The sequence below is a fragment of the Salvelinus sp. IW2-2015 genome, linkage group LG23 (genome assembly GCF_002910315.2).
Source record: "Salvelinus sp. IW2-2015 linkage group LG23, ASM291031v2, whole genome shotgun sequence".
Lineage (NCBI taxonomy): Eukaryota > Metazoa > Chordata > Actinopteri > Salmoniformes > Salmonidae > Salvelinus > Salvelinus sp. IW2-2015.
In genome coordinates, this window is record NC_036863.1 from 28,475,697 (window position 1) to 28,494,358 (window position 18,662).

At 43.2% G+C, this 18,662-nt stretch overlaps 1 pseudogene; it reads left to right on the forward strand.

Annotated features, from left to right (window-relative positions):
- The window catches only part of LOC111950536 (glutamate receptor 3-like), a 98,871-nt pseudogene that overhangs the window by 67,773 nt on the left and 12,436 nt on the right, over positions 1 to 18,662 (forward strand).

Consider the following 18,662-nt stretch of genomic DNA (forward strand, 5'->3'; position numbering starts at 1 on the left):
GGACAGATTGTTTGATGCCTGCATGTTGTTGGGGACAGATTGTTTGATGCCTGCATGTTGTTGGGGACAGATTGTTTGATGCCTGCATGTTGTTGAGGACAGATTGTTTGATGCCTGCATGTTGTTAAGGACAGATTGTTTGATGCCTGCATGTTGTTGGGGACTTCTGGTTTCACTGCAGGGCTTCGCTAACATGACCCTGGACAAGGTGTTTGCTGGAGGAGCCAATATAACAGGCTTCCAGATCATCAACCCAGAGAACCCAATAGTCATACAATTCCTCCAGCGCTGGGAACGCCTAGACGAGAGGGAGTTTCCTGAGGCTAAGGGCACTCCACTGAAGGTACAGTACCACACAGCTGTCAATGTTGTGTGTAAGTTATATTTACAGCATGACACATCCTTCTCTCTGCCCATATCTACTTCTGTCCCTTTCTCTCTGCCTAGCTGTTCATATATCTGTGTTTTTAGCAGTATCAAAGACATAACATTTTCACTCACTTGTCAAAAAGAAGGCTGTACTATTCTACTTAAAAGCTTTTGTMAAATTTAACCAGATAAACTGTCAGTGAGGCAATAGTAAAATCAAAGAGAAAAAAATGGTTTTCTGTTTGAAAGTACAACAGTATGAACTAGCAGTATGAACTAACTGCCAATCGCCAATTACTGCTGAATGAAACAAACCTTGAGGCAGAGTAGCAGTGGGCTGTTCAGCTACTGCTGTACCTACTTCATCATTGATAGACTCATTTTTACCATTTATTCCCTTTTCACATTGTGCTTTATTTGTAAGTGGGCTCATTACACAAACCAGCAAGTAGCCTTTGGACTGCTCTTATAATGTCATGATCTGCTGTGGTGGTTGTGTTTCAGTACACGTCAGCGCTGACCCATGACGCGGTGTTGGTACTGGCAGAGGCCTTCCGGTACCTGCGGAGGCAGAGGGTGGACGTGTCCCGGAGGGGGAGCGCTGGGGACTGCCTGGCCAACCCAGCCGTACCTTGGAGCCAAGGCATTGACATAGAGAGAGCACTCAAAATGGTAGGAGGGATCTTCACAGATACCCAGGTGTACCCCTGTTACCATGTCTTTAAAATATAGTAGGATATTTTGACTATATCTTGACTATCTTTACTTATTTAGTTGAATTCTTCTAGCAAACCTTCACAAAGTGGTTGTTGTGTGGAGGTTATTGAGGTTCCTTGTGTCATGGTGTGCGTGGCAGGTCCAGGTACAAGGTATGACAGGGAATATCCAGTTTGACTCGTTTGGTCGGAGAGCCAACTACAGCGTCGATGTGTATGAGATGAAAGTAGGGGGGCCCAAGAAGGTAAGTAGAAAACAGCACAGTGGCTCAACATGCGGATTACAATGAATAATAAAATGTTCTCCAATACCCATACTTGCTTTCTAAATAGTAGGAATTTGGGGTAGGTGTTGGTGTAAGTTTTAAAGTATGTGAAAATTGAGTGTGCTTTAAATGCCAGGATGTCACACTCATTTCGGCTTTTCATCTAGTAGAATTTGCTGCACACTTAAGGAAGAGAAGAGTTGGGTTTTACCCACGTGTGTTTAACAACAGCTGATAATCAGATATGGTGATGTGCTGTACCAAAATGAATGAATGGTGGGAATGAATACAACTGCACATTAGATGATGCATTCTCAGTATGGATAAACCTAGAATGTTGATATTTGTTGTTTCAATTTTACTAAACAGTATGTTCTGAATAGTATGTAATAGGATTAGTACACAGTATGCAGTTTTAGTAATACCAGTACCCTTTCTTTCTTTCTTTCTACTTTCTTTCTTTCTTTCTTTATAACTGAGAGTACACGTTAAGCTAGCTCAGTTATATGGACTGAAAATATGAATATTCAAGTAATTACACATTCAATATTTAAGTAGTTAAACATTAGCATGACTCCATAACATAAGTGTGCATGTAACCGGATTCCCTCCATGTAGATAGGGATCTTCACACAGCTCTGAACAGGGACCAGGGCAGAGCTGACTGTTTTACTGGATTACCTAACAGCTTTCACCTGTAGTGGATCCTACACTATTGATTTAGCTCCAGACACTGGGGGCTGACCTCGCCCTGCATGCTCCCTTTATGCTCCGTCATACCTGGGGCAGAGGGGGCCAGAGAGGGGATACGCCAAGGCTGTCAGGAGTAGTGATATTATATTAGCCACTACCCCCCACACATACTGGCCTACAATTCTGACGTTGTCGCCATGGTAGCTCTTTGGCTCTGAACTCTGACCACAAAATCTGGCACTAAAAGCAGGTGCCCCCACACTGTCCACATAGCTCAGCTCATCTGGCCCACTGCAACACACCCTGTGAGGCAATCTGCAGTGAAAGATGAGTGAGCACTGTGGAATAGAACAGTAGGAGASGAACAGAACAGAGAAAAGAACAGAATACAACARAACGGAAAAGAAACAAAGTAAAAAGAACAGGAGAACAGATAGCTGGAAGAAATGGAATAGACATTTTGTAAATCTCAGCAGTTATTGAATAGATTCACAGATGTCAGATGTACATTTTTAGTAGCAGCTCTACTTACGCTTAATGTTTAGACATGAGCAGAAGCCCTCACTTTGTAAATTGCAACTGAAATTACTTACTATACTATTACTTACTACTTACTATTACTTACTAATATGGAAATTACTTATTCCATATTTTGTTCCGTTACTAATATTGCCAAGCAGCGTGCGACGAGCATCCCACTGGGCACAGACGTCAGTTCAACGTTAAGTTGTCAACTAATGTGAATTCAACGTGAAATCAACAAAACATTTCACCATCTCATTGGATTTAGGTTTAAAGTTAGGTGAAAAATGACTTGATGCTTGGATTTGATGGGTACTAATGTATGGTTGTGTAATGGACCAGTGACAGTGCAGCTGCAGTAAAGGTGYTGAGACGGAGATTAGCTGAGAGTTGAATGCTCTTTTCCCCCACTGTATCTGTAGCAGAGGTTAGAGCTTCATCTCCAAGCACAGCACCAGCACAGGGCTTTTTATCTCACACATCATCAGATACCCCCGTCAGGCCAAGACTCTCATCAGACATGCTCACCTTGCTCACCTGCCAACTGCTTTACTTACAAATGTCTTTTAAATGTTTCTTGTAATAACTATGATGTTTCTGTCACTTTCAGACCGGGTACTGGAATGAATACGAAAAATATGTATTTATTGTGGATGCGCAGGTCACCAACGAGTCCTCTTCTGTGGAAAACCGAACGATTGTGGTCACTACTATTATGGTACACTTTCCAAGCAGATTTTAAATGTTCCACCTCTAAAMAATTCTGCCACTCAAGGTCAAGGTGTCCATTGTTACATTCTGTCCTGGGAGGGTAGAACTATTTTCTTTTGAGTTGCTTTCCATCCACTCACTACATGTTGAAACAGTCGATTCACAAAGAGTGTTTCAACTGTATCCGTGTGGGTGATAAAGCATTTTGATTTTCCATATTACGGTGGCCTGTTGTAGCAGTGACATCACAATAACGGCTTTGGTAATGAAACTAGTTAGAGCCTATATACTTCATCTAATACACATTCAGTGCATACGTACGTAAGTAAAAACCTGTTTCTTACTCATTAAGTAAATGGTCAATGATGACGGGGATAGATACAACAAAACTACCTGTAATGATAAATTGTTTCTCCCTGGAGATGCAAAATAACTGCCATTTGAGGAGGACATAAAAAGCTTTGGTTTGTTTATCCCCTTGTTAAAATCTATTTTGGATCAACCATTACGAGTTCTGTACTGAAGTATAACTTCTGTGGCTTCCTCCAAAATCCAGAGATATTAGGGGTCAAAGGTCAGGGATAGTTAGAGATATTATAGATAAGGTATTTTTTTTCAAGCAGAGAGATTAATAAAACTAATGATGGATGTATATACGGTTAGTAAGAAGACATTGGTCCTTTTTAAATGTAAAATAAGGTAAGCCTTATCTTACATTTAAAACGATGGCCTTCTTTCTGACTCTGCCTATTATGTCCTCATCTTAGGCAAATTCAGAATACGAAAGTCAGGCACTATCATCTAGATGTAAGCATGTCATGATCATACTCATAATTAGTAAGGTTACTTCTGATAGACACAGGGAAATGGTAGGACCATTGTAATGTTTTGAGAGCAATATCGTTACACCACTCATATAGTGATCATGCGTTAGTCTGTTGACATTGTAAATTGACAGTGGTCATCTCATTTTGCATCAGAATTAGCTGTATTTGACTTTTGGAAGCCCAGTCCTAATAACACAGAGATTTGAAAAGAAACCTTCAGCACAGAAAGAAAGAAATTGACCATTGTTTTACCCACTGGCGTCCCTTACGTTCCCGGCACATTTGATTTTGGAGCCAAGCCTAAAAGAAAACCAACCACACCTCAGTGTTTGACGAGCCAAGCACGTGTTTTAACTCCTCCCAGTGTATTCTGTATGGAAAATAAGCTCAGGAGTTGGTTTGATTAGTTGGAGGATGCAGCCTCCCAGCACATTCATCGATGACATGTGGTTGATGATGTTGCAATAAGAACTACCAGTACTTTAATCCCTCGCCAATCACTGCCATTTACTTGATGAACTGGAAAGTCTCCCAATCCCCGTTCAACCTGCCCCTGTCCTAGTAAGCCGATGCAAAGCGTATGCACCCTCCACCCGGCCCCTACCTCCTTAGAGTATAACTGGGTTTAGCATGAGCAATCCTGCTGAGAGAACCAGCCCCACTCCTTCCCCCTTAAAGCCTGTCAGTCACAAGCCTTACTGTCCCCACTGGCCCTGCCGGGCCCCGCCTCTATCTGGCTGCATTTGGCTGTGGATCGAGTCAACACCCCAACATGCAGTGTGACCATCTCCATATGGCGCTTCTTGTCCATGCTGTTCTGTTTGTATTTCCTGTCTGTGTGCGCTGTGTCTGTCTATGTCTATGTCTATGTCTATGTCTATGTCTATGTGCTAGTGTCTGATGTGTGTGTGTGTGTGTGTGTGTGTGGTGTGTGTGTGTGGTGTGTGTGTGTGTGTGTTGTGTGTGTGGGTGTGTGTGTGTGTGTGTGTTCATCCAGCATGTATGCATGTAGGTTAAAGAGGACTGCCTCTGTGAATGGAATGTGTGCATGCTATAAACTCAACATTATGTTAATTAACAGGAGTCTCCTTATGTGATGTACAAGCGAAAATACTTGTCACTGGAGGGAATGACAAGATGAAGGCTACTGTGTCGATTTAGCTGCTGAAATTGCAAAACATGTGGGATAAGATACAAACTGTCAGTAGTTGCGGACGGGAAGTATGGTGCAAGGGATCCAGAGACCAAGACGTGGAACGGGATGGTGGGGTGACTGGTATATGGGGTAAGTGACAGTCTCGACGTACTGAAGCACTGTCACCAACACAGGGACGGGGTTGGGCCAGCTCTGGCTTGAGGTATTGGGCCAGATCTGGTTACACACCTAAACCAGATCTTCTGCATGCTAAGGACAGACCTTGCCCAGCAGGGTGAATGTGGCCCACATTTATTCAAAAGTGACCAGCAATTACGAGGTACTTGTTAGGGTCACATATCACAAGCCAGAGCTGGCTCATAAGCAAAGTGTGCCTGCCCTCGCCCTGGTCGCATTCCCACCATTCGGACCAGATCTGGCCCATTACTGTTACGGTGGCAGCACTGAATCCATATGTGCCCCACGCAACCAGATCTGCCCGCAATCCTCTACTGACTGGGTGTGTGTATTTTCTCCATATGTATCTCCATAAATCAGATCTTAATTGAAAGATGATTACTTGTATGTTATGAACCACTCACTACATGTAAGTATGAGCTCATTTTCTTCTTTCATAAAACCCCAACTGGTTAATGTTTCATTAAGGGACAGATGCCATTTAGAACAGATTCATAAGGGACAGAGATAACATTAAGGGACAGATGCATTAAGGACAGATAAATTAAGGGACAGATAACATAAGGGACAGATGACATTAAGAGACAGAGACATGATGGACAGATGGCATTAAGGACAGATGACATTAAGGGACGATGGAATTAAGGGACAGTATGACCATTAAGGACCGATACTGAAGAGGAAACATATGACATGAATGGACATATGACATGAAAGGACAGATGACATAGGACAAGATGCCAGGATAGGACAATTACTTAAGGGACAGATGATACATTAAGACAGACAGATGACATTAAGGGACAGATGAACAATTAAGGACCGATGACATGAAGGGACAGACTAGACATAGGACGATGAAAAGGGACAGAATACATGAAGGACAGATGCCATGAAGACAGATACCATTTTAAGGACGATACATGAAGGGACCAGGATACCATTAAGGGACAGATGCCATTAAGGGACAGATGCCGCATAAGGACAGATGACATGAAGGGACAGATGCCATTAAGGGACAGATGACATTAAGGACAGATGACATGAAGGGACAAGATGACATGAAGAAGGGACAGATCCAATTAAGGGACAGATGACATGAAGAGCGATGACAGATGACGAGAGACCAGAAGCCATAAGGACAGATACCATTAAGGACAGATGACAGAAGGGACACTGCCATTAAGGGACGAAGATACCCATTAAGGAAAGATGAACATGAAGGACAGGATTACATTAGGCGACAGATGACATAAGGGACAAAGACATTAAGGGACAGAGATGACATGAAGGACACAGATGACATGAAGGGACATATACGACATGAAGGGACAGATACCATTATAAGGGGGACAGATGCCATTAAGACAGATGCCATTAAGGACAGATGACATGAAGGACAGATGCATTAAGGACAGATGACATAAGGACCAATTACCATTAAGGGACAGATGCCATAAGGCACAGATCCATTAAGGACAGATGACATGAAGGGACAGATGCCAGTAAGGAACAGATGACATGAAGGACAGAGACATGAAGGGACAGATGACCGATTAAGGGACAGATGACCTATTAAGCGGACAGGATGACATTAAGGACAGATGAACATTAAGGACAGATGGCATGAAGGATACAGAGTGACATTAAGGGACAGATGGCATTAAGGGACAGATACCATTAGGACAGATGCATTGAAGACAGATGCCATTGAAAGGCGACAGATACCATTAAGGACAGATGCATAAGGGACAGATGCATTAAGGACAACGCATAAGCCATTAAGGACAGATGACATGTGAAGGGACAATGATCATTAGATCAGAGGACATAGGACAGATCAATTAAGGGACAGATGACATGTAAGGGACAGATGACATGAAGCGGACAGATGCATGAAGGGGGGACAGATACATGAAGGGACAGATGACAAGCCAGGGACTGTGAAGTGAAAATTAAAAAAACATCTGCTTGTCAAGTTTAAGCATCCTTCATTTAGCATGAAAAAGCATTTTCCTGTCATAATGAAACATTACCAACCATTCTGCCAAATGACAGCCCTGCCTCTTTCACGAGAGCGAGATGATCCCCTGTTATAAGTGACAGGCTTTGTACAAGCCCTGAGACACCTCTCTGCCATCCAACAATACATCCATCTAGGACAAGTAATTATCCCCTGAGGACACCTCTCCTGCATCAACAATACATCATTCTAGACAATTAAATTATCCCTGAGACACCCTTTGCATCAACAATAACATCAATCTAGACCAATTAATTATCCCGGAGACACCTCTCGGCATGCAACAATACATTCATGTCTAGACCACTTTAATCATCCCTGAGACACCTCTCTGCATCAACCATACATCATCTAGACCCATATTTACCCTGAGACACCTGCTCTGCAGCAAACAAGACATCATCTAAGAGAAGTAATTATCCCTGAGACACCTCTCTGCATCAACAATACATAATCTAGACGCATTAATTATTCCCGGAACAGCTCTCTGCGCAAACAATTACATTCATCTAGACCATTATTTGACCCCTGAGACACCCTCTCTGCATCAAACAAACATCCTCCAGGACCAATAATTACCCCTGAGAACACCTCTCTGCATCAACAATACATCATCTAGACCAAGTATTTACCCCCTGAGACACCTCGCTGCATCAACAATAACATCCTCCAGAACCAATAATTAAGCCCCTGACACACCTCTCTGGAATTCAACAATACATTCTCCAGGACCATAAATAGCCCTGAGACACCTCTCTGCATCAACCAATACAGCCTCCAGGACCATGAATTAGCCATTCACATGGCAAATAAGCCAGTGATATACCAGTGGGGCAAAAAGTATTTAGTCAGCCACTCAATTGTGAAGTTCTCCCACTTAAAAAGATGAGAGGGCCTGTAATTTTCATCATAGGTACACTCAACTATTGACAGACAAAATGAGAAAAAAAAATCCTGAAATCACATTGTAGAATTTTTAATGAATTTATTTGCAAATTATGGTGGAAAATAAGTATTTGGTCAATAACAAAAGTTTATCTCAAATACTTGTTATATTACCCTTGTTGGCAATGACAGAGGTCAAACGTTTTCTGTAAGTCTTCACAAGTTTTCACACACTGTTAGCTGGTATTTTGGGCCCATTCCCTCCATGCAGATCTCCTCTAGAGCAGTATGTTTTGGGGCTGTTGCTGGGCAACACGGACTTTCAACTCCCTCCAAAGATTTTCTTATGGGTTGAGATCTGGAGACTGCTAGGCCACTCCAGGAACTTGAAAGCGTCTACAAGCCAACTCCTTCGTGCCGGGCGGTAAATTGTGTTTGGATCATTGTCATGCTGAAAGACCCAGCCACGTTTCATCTTCAATGCCCTTGCTGATGGAGGGAGGTTTTCACCAAAAATCTCACGAATACATGGCCCCATTCATTCGTTCCTTTACACGGATCAGTCGTCCTGGTCCCTTTGCAGAAAAACAGCCCCAAAGCATGACTGTTTCCCCCCCATGCTTCACAGTAGTTATGTTGGTGCTTGATTGCAACTCAGCATTCTTTGTCCTGCCAAAACACGACGAGTTGAGTTTTTACCAAAAAGTTCTTATTTTGGTTTCATCTACCATATGGACATTCTCCCAATCTTCTTCTGCGATCATCCAAATGCTCTCTAGCAACGCTTCAGAACGGGCCTGACATACTGGGCTTAAGCAGGGGGACACGGTCTGCACGCAGGATTTGAGTCCCTCGCGCGTATTTTGTGCTACGATGTAGTGCTTTGTTACTTGTGGTCCCAGCTCTCTTGCAGGTCATTCACTAGGTCCCCCCCGTGTGGTTCTGGGATTTTTGCTCACCGTTTCTTGTGTATCATTTGACCCCACGGGTGAGATCTTGCGTGGAGCCCCAGATGAGGGAGATTATCAGTGGTCTTGTATGTTCTTCCATTTCCTAATAATTGCTCCCACAGGTGATTTCTTCAAACCAAGCAGCTTACCTATTGCAGATTCAGTCTTCCCAGCCTGGTGCAGGTCTACAATTTTGTTTCTGGTGTCTTTGACAGCTCTTTGGTCTTGGCCATAGTGGAGTTTGGAGTGTGACTGTTTGAGGTTTGACAGGTGTCTTTTATACTTGATAACAAGTTCAAACAGGTGCCATTAATACAGGTAACGAGTGGAGGACAGAGGAGCCTCTTAAAGAAGAAGTTACAGGTCTGTGAGAGCCAGAAATCTTGCTTGTTTGTATGTGACCAAATACTTATTTTCCACCATAATTTGCAAATAAATTCATTAAAAATCCTACAATGTGATTTTCAGGATTTTTTTTTCTCATTTTGTCTGTCATAGTTGAAGTGTACCTATGATGAAAATTACAGGCCTCTCTCATCTTTTTAAGTGGGAGAACTTGCACAATTGATGGCTGACTAAATACTTTTTTTGCCCCACTGTATTGAGACAAGGAGTGGCTGGGAGCTGTGTTTTTCACAGGGATTCTGCCTAACCCTCAATAAGATAATCCCAGCCCTTGTATGGCATTTATATATTTATAAGACAAGGCCGGTCCGGCTGTGACTCTGGGAACTGAGACGCTATCACTGGGAACATTTATTACCTAGCTGAGATATTCACTAATAAGGATAGGAGGCTTTGGAAGACAATCTGATAAAGGAGTTGATTTTTCCAGGCTGATTGAAATATCATGGGCTGTTTGCATAAGCTCTTCAATCTCCTGTTTCCATACCTTCTACTTCGTTGATGGATCTGACTGAGTAATGGGCTCTTTTGGATTAAGGCAGAGACATTAGCCAATACTAACGTTAACTGAGATTGGCCCATTTTAAACTGGCGGGTCTCACTTTCTTCTTAAACATATCTGATATTGCATGCATTCTAATCCACCATTTCATTTTACCATTCATCTCTACTCATTGGTTTCATCAATACATTATRAATACGTTATAGCCATAAYGATATWTTTTTTTAAATACCTGATGACTAGATTTTGATCAAGGAATTTTTATTGGCATTCTATTTAAAAAATGTCAAAGTCAGGCTTTGATAACACAGGCAGTTTGATGTGATGTGCCTGTGCTCTGTTTTGAACCACTAACTCCTCCTCCTCCTGTTCCCATGTTTCCAGAGAGCCGATATAGCAGTGGCTCCTCTAACTATAACATTGGTACGAGAGGAGGTGATAGACTTCTCTAAGCCTTTTATGAGCCTGGGGATCTCCATTATGATAAAGAAGCCTCAAAAGTCAAAGCCGGGCGTGTTCTCCTTCCTGGACCCGCTGGCCTATGAGATCTGGATGTGTATAGTGTTTGCCTATATCGGCGTGAGCGTGGTGCTCTTCCTGGTCAGCCGCTTCAGCCCMTATGAGTGGCATCTGGAYGARAACGACGAGGCCAAAGACCCCCAGAGCCCTCCAGACCCACCAAACGACTTTGGGATTTTTAATAGCCTGTGGTTCTCCCTGGGCGCCTTCATGCAGCAAGGATGCGATATCTCGCCAAGGTTGGTTAATGTACTCCATGTTCCGTCACCTCAAACTCAGCCATCCTATCATCTACATACTGTACCATCCCTCTGCATTTTATGGTCATAATCACTACAACTCCCATAATGCCATGGTGCATATATGTTATTTTGGGGTTTGGTCTTGGCTTTTTTGCGCTCCAGCCCACCCCATCCACCTACACGCGATCTCTCCCTCATACTCTTTAAACACACCACCACCATTCTTCACTTGTTCTCTCCAGGCTGCATGCTAGCAGTGATGCATCGCATCCATAAAATAACTTATATCCACCATACCGGGGACTGTAAAATGCACAGGGTCATTACATYCGAGAGTAGTTTCCCCTATTCCCCATGACTCTTGGAGGGCTATCGTGTTTTTGCTGCATGTCCCATTTTACGGTCATCAGCCTGGTGCATATAATGTATTTAAAGTGGAAGACATTTTGATGCATTTGCACTCTGATGAAGCACCTTAACAGCATTCGATTCTGCCCCACCTCATGACTCATTTCATTATTTTTTATATAGACAAAAAGTCACGTCCTCTCCCCCCTCTTTTCATTCAATCAGTCCATCTATTCACTCATCATCACTGTTGTGGTGTGTCCCTTGTTCCTTCTCGGGGGACTGTCATTGTTCAAGCTGTCCCTCTTCATCTTGTCTGGGATGTCAGGCCATTCTAGTCCATCTGAATGAAGATCAGTGAGAGAGTGGTCCAGGCCATGTTGATCAGAGCTGAGCATCAGTCTCACCTGAATAGTGATGGCTACAGTGCTACAGTGCTATAGGGTTATAGGGTGGGTAACAGTCCTCTGACATCAACACTTAAGCATGGATTGTTCGGATTCCTTCCTGTTATTTTTACCTTGCTGTCTCCATGATAAAATAATTTTTGTTTTGAAGCATTACTCAAGAATTAAAGTGTGTTGTGTACTGAAAGCTGAGTGGTGGCCTCCAATGTGAGTAGGAGAAAGTCCCCTCTAAATAAAATGCAAGCAATTTAATCCTTGTAACATAATACCAGAAAAAAACACAAAACATTCTATGGCGAGTTCATTTCTGTCTGGTACTATTTGAAGAGCCCATAAAATGCCAAAGAGTCAATGACACGGATTTAATGAAGACGATTTAGTAAATGTCACTCTCCCGCTTGGAGTATCAGTTTACGTGATAGACTACAGTAAGCTTAAGGTTAGTAGTTACCTTGCCAATGGGGATCGTCTGCCTCATTGAAGCAGATGCACAATAACCTCTGCTTGCTGTGTTCGTGTGTGGTGTCATTCAGCCACAACACAGCCCTCCAAGGCAAGCATCATAGAGCAACCAGGCGGGTACAGCATCTCTTACAGCAACACCATGTTTTTCTCTGTGTGAAGAGCATTATCGTTGAGGTATGTGGGTGAGATTTGACATAAATCCAAGATCATTCCGTGGCAATGCTCTGAGGCGATGCATTTATGTCAATACGTGGTGTGTGATACCCAGACTGCAGATACACAGACTCTAAACAGGATTCAGTGGACTCCAAAGGCATGGCAGCCTCCATCCCTTTGTCAGTGTGTAGGATTGAGCACCCTGCTCTCACGTCCTTCTGTCCTCCTCCTTCCCTCTCTCTCAGGTCTCTGTCGGGCAGAATCGTGGGGGGTGTGTGGTGGTTCTTTACCCTCATCATCATCTCCTCCTACACGGCCAACCTGGCTGCCTTCCTCACAGTGGAGAGGATGGTGTCTCCCATAGAGAGTGCTGAGGACCTGGCCAAGCAGACAGAGATTGCCTACGGGACCCTAGACTCAGGCTCCACAAGGAGTTCTTTAGGGATGAAAACACTTAAGTCTCTTTAGGTTAGAAAAAAAACATAGTTAAAAAAAAAAGACAAACATCAAAGGAAGAGCACAGGAATGGTATAAATATTTAATTCTGTTTGATACCTGCAGAAGAGCAAATCAAATCAAATCAAATGTATTTGTCACATACACATGGTTAAGCAGATGTTAATGCGAGTGTAGCAAATGCTTGTGCTTCTAGTTCCGACCATGCATTAATATCTAACAAGTAATATTAACCTAACATTTCACAACAACTACCTTATACACACAAGTTAAAGAATGAATTACGAAATCTACATAAAAATATATGAATGACTGATGCCCGAACGGCATAGGCAAGAGCAGTAGATGGTATAGACTTACAGTATATACATATGAGATGAGTAATGTAGGGTATGAAAACACTATATAAGATGGCATAGAATAGGATATAGCATAGGCATAGGCATAGGAAGTAACTAGATAATAAGTATTTAAAAGAGTCATGCTACAATAAGCAAAACAGGTGGCTCTCAGAGTCTATACTACTGTATGTGAATGATTCTCCAGAGAAAGAAGGAACAAAGCATAAAAAATATAACCACTTTTGCAGCCAACGATGTGAATTGCAATTGTGATTAGTTTGGCAGGCTGGTTGACTGCCTAGTGATTTGTCCGCAGGTCTTTCTGGAAGAAATTGACAGTGTTTAGGGACTTCAAAACTGCAAATGTCACGACTGGAGCAGACATTCCAGGGGACTTTTAATAAAACTAGGAGATAGAAGTGGAGAGAGAGAGAGAGAGAGAGAGAGAGAAGAGAAGAAGAGAGAGAGAGAGAGAGACGAGAGAGAAGAGAGGAGAGAGAAGGAGAGAGAAGAGAGGAGAGAGGAGAGAGAGCCGAGAGAGAAGAGAGAGAGAGAGAGAGAGAGGAAGAGAAGAGAAGACTAAATATGTTCTTCAGGAAAGATGTGCTGCTTAATTAGAGTCATATAGCCACTAGGCAAACGGAAATCTGCTCTGATGACACACTGGCAGGTCATCCCTCAAACGGCTCAGCTTCACTTTCCCTCCTCTCCCTTACTCCTCTCAGGGTTACCGTAGTACATCACATGCTCTCCCAACTGCTCCCTCACCTTTGTTGTCAAAGTGTCGGAAGAATAATATTCAGACATCAAATAGATTTTTAGTGCTTGCATTTTTATCTCCATTTATTCATATAGGGCAGCAGCTAGACTAGCGTTTAGGAGCGTTGGGCCAGAACCGCTGGTTCGGATATCCAAGCCAACTGGGTTAAAAAAATCTATGTTAAAAAAKATGTAAAATATAATCTTAGGTACGGCAGCCTGTATGTGATACATGGAGAGAAATGAACTGAGCCCATTTCCAAAGCAGGCATGTGCATGTTATAGATCCTGATGTAAGCTGGGAAATTAATTATGAATCCAATGAAATTGCAGGTTTTTGTTTGAGTTACAGATGTTGTTTCCAGAGAGTAAATCTGAATACTTTTGGCAGTCTTATGCCTGTCCAGAAGAGCATCCAAGAATTGCATGTGGACAGGCACTCTGCATACAGACAGAATGCAAATTATTTATTTGCCAACTCATCCCTACTTTGGATTGCCAGTGGGGTGGACCTGAGCAAACAGCCGTGAAGCCTTCAGAGCACATACATGGAGAGTTGATAGATGGACTGACAGCTGGAGCTGTTTGTGTTGCACTGTGGGAACCAGCTCATCTGCTCATTAATATTTATTTATTTTGCAAATGGATTCTGAGGCCGAAAAATGACTCACAATGTGCTTTTTTTATGTTGTAGTATAGATTAATATAGATTTGCGTTTGAACAAAAGAGAACTTTAGCCCACGTATGATTGCTGACACCAAATAACACAAGCAGAGGAGCTGCATACATCTTTACCCAGACATTACCCTCTGTTTACACAGCATGGCTAAGCCTGTCATGAACTATCACTCATTTACCATTATTTACATGAACKGTCCCTCCCACTGACATTGTGCAGATGTCAAGCATGATTCAATCACGGCCCCGAATTCATTACATATCCAGCTACTGCTGAAATGTTCATGATACAATGCAGGGAGAGAGACAGCTTTATTTTATTCAGAAATGCATTGATATTGTCACGGCCATCGAAAGAACTGGACCAAAGCGCAGCGTGGTGAGCGTACATATTCCTTTTTATTAGAATGACGCCGACAAAACAATAAACAATACAAAAATGACCGTGAAGCTTAAGGCTATAGTGCCACAAACAAAGACAACTTCCCACACAGAAAGGAGGGAAAAAGGGCTACCTAAGTATGGTTCCCAATCAGAGACAACGATAGACAGCTGTCCCTGATTGAGAACCATACCCGGCCAAAACAAAGAAATACACAAACATAGAAAATAGAACATAGAAGGCCCACCCAAATCACACCCTGACTAAACCCAAAATAGAGACATAAAAAGCTCTCTAAGGTCAGGGCGTGACAGATATTGATGTTCTGTTAGATACATCCATCTTTCAGAATGGATTGAGCAGATATTATAATAACGGATATGCTATAATATATAACATCCATAATATCAGTCTGATCAGGTCAGGTGTCTTATAATTGGCTCTTGTAGTCCATCTGATATAATATCAAAAATAATTTGTCTTGATATGTTTTAAGTGATAACAAAAGTGCTCTCACAAGGGTTTCAGTATTGACATTTAAAGCACCTTCTATGACATTTTACTGGATTCTCTGGCCACATTCATTCATGTCACCTGTATTGTGTTAATGCCCTCTCCCCTCTGACCTTCAGTGGAGACAGCTCAGGTCCCCTCCCCTCTAGTCTATTATGGCTTCTCTCTCTGAGACCTGGGCTAAGGGCCCAGCTGCACAAAAGGTCCCTTTTTCAAAAATATTTTGATCTTCCTTTGGCCAGAAAATCATGGAGGTGTAAGTAGCAGCAATAGGAGCTGAATGTACTGCAGATTTCCACTGATTTTGTCTTCATCTAGACACCCATAAGGGTTCAACATCTGTTGGTGAATAAAACCGCTGGGCAACCCCACCCCCGCTATCACCTCCCATATGGTCTCTCCCTGTACTCTTTAAATGAGTGTGTGATGCAGGGGCTAAAATCCAGCTCTCTGGGGTTGTGATATTGGGAATAAGTTGTAATGGAAGCTGACTCGCCATTGTTCGAGATTACAAGTCAGCGCATGTCAGCTCAATTTCAGTCAATTCATTGGTGTGCTGTGAGTGTAAAAGAAACTGTCACTGATGAGAATGATATGGCAGTCTTGACATTTGTGAATATTAGGTGAAATATGTGAGCAGAGTGATGCCGATGCCAACATAGCAGCAGATGGTGTATATGCATATCAGAGACTCATGTTTTGACTGCAGCATTGGTTGTTTTTCTCTTGTGTAATAATGAACATGTTGACTCATATTTGGCTCATTAATTGAATAGCCCTGATCTGATCCTACCTACCCCCTTACATATCAGTTGTTCTGAGAACACCAGCCATCTCTACAGGATACAGTGCCACCAAGGTGTTCATTGTGTTCAACAGCCCTATTTATAATTTACATTACAGTCCAATGATGGAATCATCAGGTTTATCAGGAGTCAAGCTCATCCCTGCAATGTAAAGAGCAGAGGAGCAGTGAAGAGGGGCTGAGGCCGTTAGGGGTTCTGTAGACTATCAGCATCCCAAATCACCTCCCCAGAACCACAGCACTCCATCTGCACTTGTGTCACAATTATAATATATTCATATTCAGTTAACTCAGCATGAAATGAAGTGACATTGGGGTTTCTGTATACAGCCACCTCTGTTAAACAGGTTGACACGTTCTATGAGGATTTACCGGATTCAGAGCAATATGAGAAAGTGTTCATTATGTTTGCGCCGGTGTGCCGCCACCTGATAGAAGAAACAGCTGAACGTCCAGCTAATTATATCCCCAAAGCTTAATTAGTGAGTCAATAGCCAGCAGGAACTTAGGAAACTTCTTCCCCCTCAGAGCTCCTGCTGGGTCTGTCGAGTGATTTTGGAGAGCACATCAGAACTGGTGCTTAATGAACAATCAATATGAATAAGAGAGGAATTAGAGATGCTAATGTGTGTGTGCGTGTGCGTGCATGCGTGCGTGTGTATGGTTGGGCGTGCGTGTGCAGCTGTATGTGATCAATCGGTTTTTCTGGTTATTACAGTCATACATTTCACACTACAATTCACAATGGTCCACTGTATCCAATACATACTGTCATTTGATATGGAATGTGAGATTTAGCTTTTCAGCTAATAATGGTGGGCTTATTGCCCATGATCCATTAAAAAGTGAAAAAGATATGACCAAGCAAAGACTTGCCAGAAATGGACCCTCAGATTAAATCGTATTATCTATTTATCAATATTATATGTTATTTGGAGCCCTGGGCAATAATTGCCAAGTTGACTCTGTTTTGTCAGATCCATGTATACATCCATGTATAGGCTATTTATACACATCATTATAATTTGTAACTTTTAAAAAACGTTTTACCCCAATTGGTAGTCACAGTCTTGTCCCATCACTGCAACTCCCGTACGGACTCAGGAGCGGCGAAGGTCAAGAATCACGTGTCCTCCGAAACACGACCCTGTCAAGCCTCGCTGCTCGCTTAACCCGGAAGCCAGCCACACCAATGTGTCAGAGGAAACGCCGTACAACTGGTGACCAAGTTGTCACCAGTTGTATGCAGTGTATGCGCCCGGCCCGCCTCAAGGAGTCACTAGAACGCGATGTGACAAGGACATCCCAGCCCTCCCCTAACTCAGACGACGCTGGGCCAATTGTGTGGCTCATGGGTCTCCCGGTCGCGGCTGGCTGTGACTCAGCCTGGGATCGAACCTGGTAACGCCTCTAGCGCTGCAATGCCGTGCCTTAGACCTCTGCGCCCCTCGGGAGGCCCGGACACATTCTTTTTTGATCGTGAAAACTTCCATCGCAAAGTTTCCTCCCAGGCAGTCAGTGTTTTCCCCACTCAGTCGGTCACTCGGCGGAAGGTCACATTAACCTAGTTTAGCCAGCCACTCAGAGGCCATTTTTAGCAGCAGCTCCCTGGGTGTGAGTCAGTCAGGGCAGGGCAGGAGGCAGACCAGGGCATGGCAGGGCTCTGTACTCCTCTCAGCATGTCATCCTGCTGCTCCAGGTGCCTGCAGCCCCACTGATCCATCCAGGTGACACCTCCAGAACCCCAAAGTCAAACGGCACACCGACTCACTTCCTGTCTTGTGACCTCATGTGGAGAAGGGGGGATGTTGAAAGGGAGCAGGTGGTCAGTCAAGTGGTCATCCTGTCGATGAATGCTGAGGAGAAACATGGACCTGCAGTTTTGTTTGTAGTGTGTTGCCAGCTTGTCAGACCTCAGATCTGCTGTTGGCAACACGCCCACTACAACMGGTTCTTTACTCAGCTCTGTGGGAGCACAGCACTCTAATGACTCATGGCAAAGATGTACACTGTATATGGAGGTGTATGTGTGTGTTTAAAGTGTGTTATTTAGGCGCTGAACGCTATGGTTTACATTTTTTAAATACACCACTAACCTGTTTTTGTCTTCTCTCTCCTTCTCTCCCCAAATGCAGCGCTCCAAAATAGGAGTTTATGAAAAAATGTGGTCTTACATGAAATCAGCTGAACCGTCAGTGTTCGCCAAGACCACACCAGAAGGGGTTGCCCGAGTGCGAAAGTCGAAAGGCAAATTCGCCTTTCTTCTTGAATCCACAATGAACGAGTACATTGAGCAGCGGAAACCTTGTGACACCATGAAAGTTGGCGGCAACCTCGACTCTAAGGGATACGGTGTGGCCACACCTAAAGGCTCAGCATTAAGGTGGG